Source organism: Sciurus vulgaris (assembly GCF_902686455.1).
Source record: "Sciurus vulgaris genome assembly, chromosome: 12".
In the NCBI taxonomy this organism is placed as follows: Eukaryota; Metazoa; Chordata; class Mammalia; order Rodentia; family Sciuridae; genus Sciurus; species Sciurus vulgaris.
In genome coordinates this window covers 44,978,188-44,985,107 of record NC_136473.1, presented here as the reverse complement: position 1 = coordinate 44,985,107, position 6,920 = coordinate 44,978,188, and the positions used below count along the sequence as shown (strand labels likewise).

The following is a 6,920-nucleotide window of genomic DNA, read 5'->3' as shown; positions in this document are numbered from 1 at the left end:
CTCTGGCTTCCAAATGGGTTGGCAAATGGGGAGCTACAGCTCAGGGTGTGAACATGGTCAGCTGGAGGTCCTGGAGGTGGGGTGCGGTTGGTCAGGCAGGGGTCCTGGAGTTTGGGTGTGTTTGGTGTGGTTGGGGGATCCTGGAGGCTGGGTGCAGTCAGTGTGGGGCCCCGGTGATAGGGCGCAGTCAGTTGGTCTGGGGGTCCTGGCAGCAGGGAGCAGTCAGTCGATGTGAGGGCCCCAGAGGCAGGGAGTGATTGGTCGGGCTGAGGGATCCTGGAGAAGGGGCTCAGTCAGTCTGGCCAGGGTTCCTATGGGGCCTGGCTGTTGTCTCAAAATGGTGGGAGCCATGTGTAATCAAACCTGCAGGTACTGTAACAGTGAACTTCCAGGCAGCAGCAGGGAGCTGGTGCTCCACTGGCGGTCGGCAGTCAGTTTGCTGACTGTTGTGGGTCGATCGGGAGGTGAACCTTGTGCATTGAGAGATGGATAGGTGTAAGACAGGCGATGCACAGGTGAGAGGCAGGCAAATGGCAGATGATAGGTGCCTGAGAGTGAGCAATCTGCACTCAAAAAAGGCGTCGATATGCTGGCTGAAGAGGTAATTTTTTAATCCAGGTTTCACAAACTCATGGTGCAAAATGTGTCCCACAGCTTCCTCTAGTTATAAATTGCTTTTCACTGCTTGTTGACTGCCTGTGAATATTTGATTGAAATAACTCAAATGTTACTACAAAACTAGTCATATCCACCCATGCTATTCTGACTGCTATAGCTGGCCCCATAACAGCCACTCACTGACTGGCTCTCTAGGCCACTGTAGGTGGCCTGGGCAGCTGACACCTCCATGCCCTGCATCACCTGGCTGCTATAAGCCCCATTGCTGGCCCTTGTTGCTGAATTCAGGAAGAGTTCTATATATCTGTGCTGCATGTTGGCCCTGTCTTTTGACATAGCTGCCACAGCTTCTTCATGGATGGCAAACTCAACATCTGCTTCGCCCGTCACTCTACCATCAGGGACGATCTCAATATAGACTCTCACAGGGTTGAGTGGAGAGAAGAAGTTGTAAATGTCGATCTCAGTTGCTTTGTAGGGCAGCCCCCTCATGTGCACACAGTGGCCAGTGGTGCTCTGCACTGTGAATTCAGCATCTCCATATCTATGGTCATACATTCCTGAGAGACAGTAACTGAGGTCTCTACCAAACAGGTTGGTGGTAAGGCCATAGCTGTCACTCAGACTGCTGTCCTCCTCATAGCCCCCATAGCCTGCACTGTAGGCACCAGACCTCATTCTCTCCAGGCCTGCCTGCTTCACGATGCCAGTGTACCTCTGGGCTGTGTCTGGCCAGTCACAGAGCCCTGGCCACTGCACAGACATGAACTTCAGAGGCGGATCAGAGTATGACCTAACCTCCTGACTGCTCTTGAACACTTCGATATACCTATGCCCTACTCTCTCCTTGTGCTTCCCTAGAGCCTTTCCAGCTAATTCCTGTGAGGTAAACTGCACGAAGGCCTCCCCTGTAATCTTGCCCTTGGGATCCACAGGCAATGTGGCACAATTTCCAACCCTGAGAAGAACTGAACGATTTCTTCCTTTGTGCATCCAAACAGGAGTCCCCGAAGCCGCATGAAGCCTTCATTGGCAGTGTTGGCACTGTTTGGACCACTGTGCTTCAATACCCAATCCATCTCGGTTCTGTGTGACTTGAACACCTCGATGTACCAGTGTCCCAGTGTCCCATGCTTTCCCTGTTTTTTTTTTTTTCAGGACCATTTTTACATTATCTTCTAATTCAACTTCAACAAAAGCCTCACCACTCTGCCTGCCTTCTCTACTGTAAATGAAACAGACACCTGCAACCCCATAGTGAATTGTGCAGTTGGAGAGAAAGTTCTGCACATTCTCAATTAAGCAGGACCAGGGCAGGCCACAGAGCTTGACCACAAAACCTTCACCTCCCTCAGGGCCCGGCATCATGGATACTTGACAAGGCAGATGTCAGACAAGCTTGGGCACAGGTTTCTGTGGCTCAAAGAACAATGGATGACTTTAATGGAAGACACTCAAAGTAGGTAACAAATTGTCTGTTGAGGAAGACAGGGCTGATTTCTACTTTCATCAAGCAAGTGCGCCTCCAGGCCAGAGAACCCCAAATTCCACCTGATGCTTAAAAACGCAGAAGGCTCTGGGGAAAGTTCAGGTGCATCTTTTTTGTTCTTAACTTCTAGGAGCAGGGGACCAATGCAGAGACTGGCGCTCCGGGCCTAGCTGCTTGTTTTTTAGGTTGAAACATACCCACCTCTTTTGAAGGGTCAGGGAGGCTTTAGGATAAAAGGGTCCAAGGGAAGAGGACTCTTCTTGGGTGCTGTGGACAAAGAACATTCTGTTTTGAGGGTAAAGTGCAAAGCCAGACATGGGTGTTTAGCAGTTTTGCAGTCATTTATTATAATAGGAATACAAAACTTTTATTATGTTTCCATGAATTTTTTTTTCAAAGTGAAAGAAGTAATCTTAAAGTAAATGACACATGCTCATTAAAAAAAAAAATCAGAAAAATACTGAAATGTATAAAGAAAACAAAAACACCCTGTAATTGCACTACTCAAAGGTGACCACTGTTCATATATATCTTTTTCTAAGTTAACATAAACAAACAAAATCCATGTTTACAAAAAATGGAATCATTCCAGCCACATTGTTTTGTTAGTTTCTTTTTTCAAATGTATGGATGGATGTCTTTGCATGTCAAGGACATAGAATCACATTTTGATTTTTTTACTGCCTGAATACTATTTTAAGTACACCTATTGCACCGTTTATTTCCTAACAACACTCTCCTGTTGTTAAACAATAAAGTTTTTTTTTTAATTTTCATAGTGCTTTAGGTAATATCCTTGTATATTAATTTTACTTATTTTATATTAGAAATTCTAAGATGTAAAAATTCCTTGGAATTTTTTTACAAAAGGAATATCAATTTTCAAAGATGTCAAAAATGCCAGCCCCACCTCCAAGAAGACTATATAGTTTATCTGCCTAACAGCATTTAGGAGAATGCCCTTACTGTGCCATTTCTGGCCCAGACACTATGATTCCTATTATATATGAGGTAATCTGTTAGGGGAAAGGGCTCTTTTAAAAAATTGATTTGAGAAAGCTCTCTGTATAGGAAAGATACTAATTCTTTTTGATTGATACATGCATTATAAACTTTACTTCACTCTTTACCACTTTTATTTGTTTTGTTTTCTGTGATATTTAGTGACATGGAGAAAATTGCTTATGAATCAATATCAAGGGAAAATAGGATAAAAATTAGATGTTCAAGTCTATCCTTATTTTCTTATTGTGCAATAAAACACCTAACATGAAGAGAAACAGTAAAACAGAGGAAGGGAATCAAGAAGGAGGGAGGGAGGAGGAGAGGGAAAGGGGGGTAGTGACAATGAAATTGATCAAATTACATTTTGTGCATGTATGAATATGTTGCAATGAATCCCACTAGTATGTGTAATTATAATGCATCAATAAAATGTATCAAAAAGAAGTAAGTCTCTGTTGTCTTTAAAAAACGTAAAACAAACAAAAAACCCAACCACCTAACTTGAAATCTGTTCTTGTAAGAGATGTTTAAAAATACATTCAGGGGCACCATTTTACATTTCCTACAGCCACATGGGCTTTCCTTTCTTTAAGTCTCACCAGCATTGGTTACTTTCTGTATGTATATGAATATAAATATATATATGTTGTTGTAGCAAGTGTGGGGTAATAGCTCATTGTGCATTTCCATGATGATTTTAGTGGTATTAAGCATCCTTTTATATTCCTGTTGGCCATTTGTACATCTTCTTTGGACAAATGTCTACTCAGGGGCTGGGGGTGTAGCTCAGTGTTAGAGCACTTGTTTAACAAGGCCCTAGGTTTGATCCCCAGTACTTCAACAAAGACAGAATAGAACACAATATAATCAAGTTGCTGTTCTCATAACAAGGTAAAGATTTACTGCTTCAGCCACCTAGGGGTTTAACACTTTCTCAAATTGAGGAATGTTGAGGGTTTCAGGAAGCCCACAATCCAAGACTGTATCACTATGAAATACACCTTCAATTTCACCTTCTGGAAAGATTCTTCCTATTGAATTGATTGTCTTTTCTACCTTGGAACTAAAACTGATATTACACTGTGGGCTGCTGATCCTGCAGAATGAAGGCATTCTGATTTTCCAGCAATCACATTTCTTTTGACTGCTCAGAATTTGGATTGCTCAGAATTTATAAAAAATTCTACCTACCTCTTCTCTGTATAACAAACTTCATGGTTTCAAATCCAAGGCCAGAAAGTCTTCCTGACACAACACACATCCATTTGCCTTGGAAAGTTCCTTCAGTGCTCTGTGACAGACATTAGTGAATGTTGAGATTCTGGAACATTGACTCCCAACACAGAAAGAGGAAGGGCCCCATGTATGCACTATGAAGAAGTAGGATTGACCAGCTCAGTTTGCTGAAAGAGAGCAAGACAAATTTTATTTTTTCCAAACCCATTGATATTAACCTCTAACAGACAGCTCTACTAGATGCCATCAGGCAGGATTTCTGTAAAACCTGGATAAGATTTAGAATATGGGGCTGGGGTTGTGGCTCAGTGGTAGAGTGCTTACCTTGCATGTGTGAGGCACTGGGTTCAGTTCTCAGCACTTCATATAAATAAATGAATAAAATAAAGGTCCATCCACAACTAAAAATAATTTAGAAAAAAAAAAAAAAAAAAGATTTAGAATATGGTCCTGAATGTGACCATTCTGCAATAATTGCTGTTAAACATCAGGCGGGTGTTGACAACATATGAATGTGACACCTTGGAGCGGGGAAAGTTCAGAGAGGGTCTCTTCAAAGAATTCCTCTAAAGGTGGGAGTCACACACGTGCTGGCAGCATTCCACTTTTTGCCACAGGTCGTAGAGAGAGAGTGGGGCTGCCCAGTCTCTTCCTTAGCAGCCCAGGTCAGCACCTCATCCAGAGCCAATCCTGGCAGTAGAGAGATGGTAGCAAGTGTGGAGAGATGGGCTGGCATTTGGTAATATCTGGGTGAGAGTTTTCCAGGCTATTATAAAGTATGACGCCCAAGGTACATTTCTAAATACTGGAAGCATCTTGCTGTGAATGCACAGTGTGCCATCGATTAAAAGCTTTGATGGTGCCACAGCAGGATGATAGGTGGCAATGTGATCACTGATTGTCAGGACTTTAATGGACTTACTGATGGGTGGTACAGTACCACCAAAGACCAGTAATTTATGTTTACCCTATGTCACCAGCCCAATACAAAGTATTTCCAAAATTGCAGCTGGAGGTGTAAATAGAGAATAATCTTCTGAGTGGATGTGTATTTTATCAGCCTCAACTTCCACACATTGGTCACTGAGTAGTGCAAGTCTGTGTATTTCTAACTGGGTCACCACCTCTGTTACAATGTAGGGTTCTGAGGTGTATGAAGTGAATGCCTCAGAATTCTGATTGCCCTTGTGGGGTTGGCTGCCATAAATCCTTTAAAAGAAAATACACCTGATTTCAGGAATGTTGTCCCCTGATTAATACAGAGCTCTGTATAATCCTTCCCTTCATACTTAACAATAGCTCCACTAAGCTTGTGATGCTGCATAAGTCTGTATCACTAATCACAATCGTCTGAAATGTGATATGTGGCATTTCCATCAAAAGGGAACAAATCTTGTGTTGACATATGCACATTTATTAATGTCCTGCAAGTGATTACTATTACAGAGTAATCAGCATTTCAGTCTTTTAAGGTCAAAATCAGGTTATCGAATTCCTCACAGCACTTTGTTAGGTAATGAAGAAGTGTTTCTTGGATCTCTTCATTCAGTTTTTGAGTTCCCCCCATGAATAAAATGTGATGGAAGTCCTTCATTTCAGTCTCCATCTTATCACCTACTTTTAAAAAATATATATATTCCTTTAGTTGTAGATGGACATGATATCTTTAGTTATTTTTATGTGGTGCTGAGAATTGAACCCAGTACCTCACATGGGTAAGGCAAGCACTCTACCACTGAGCTACAGCCCCAGCCCCCTATCACTTACTTTTATCTTAGGATCTCATTACCCATTCCTGAAGTACAATGTATGTCTAAGGCAAATATACTTCAAGCTGTTGAGCTATTCCAATGTGTCATCTAGAACTAGTGGTAATTGATGAATTTAGCCAGGGACCCCTAGCTTCTGAATCTGTGACATTTGCTTCCATGCATTTTCTAGAAAGAAAGTAGATTGTTCGTCTACTATACAAGAACCCAATCTCTTCTAGCCTTGATAAAATGGAAAGAACTGTAAAGAACCCACATATTTCAAAGTAGTTTTCTGTACATTGGATGACCTTTAGGTATATATTCATTTCTCCTTCCAGATTTTTGAAAACTGTCAGGTTTACTATTTTTGAAAGTGAATCAATATTTGTGTCTCTTGTTGCATGACAAATGTCATTTGCAGGAAACAATCTAACAGCACTAGATGGATATGATTCTTTTTGGAGTTGTTCCTTAACTTTGATAGTTTTATACTATCCTTTAGAACATCACAAAATGAAATGACATTTAATTGTTTAAAAAATGGTACCATATTGAAAACTAACATGGAAGAGTCTTTCATAATCTTCATCACTGGTTAAAATCAACTTAGTTTTGAAAGATGCTCACAAGAGGAATTTTTTTTTACACTCAAAGTTTTTTGTTGTTTTCTTTTGGTAATTTTTCCTGTGACATAAACTGCTGAAGAGGAAGAGAAATTTAAAAGTTAGTCCTTTCTGTTTTGATTTCAACTGCATTTTGATATCTGAAGAGTTTTGGCTTCCCACTCTGTCCTGATGTACTCTGAGGTGCTCTAGTGCTTA

At 41.3% G+C, this 6,920-nt stretch overlaps 1 pseudogene across 1 annotated transcript; it reads right to left on the bottom strand.

The window, feature by feature from the left end:
* Nucleotides 1-654: 654 nt before the first annotated feature.
* On the bottom strand, nt 655-2,267 carry LOC306641696 (heterogeneous nuclear ribonucleoprotein F-like; annotated as a pseudogene). The gene has a single exon. The product of its transcript is annotated as a heterogeneous nuclear ribonucleoprotein F-like (transcript).
* Between the last annotated feature and the right edge of the window lie 4,653 nt (nt 2,268-6,920).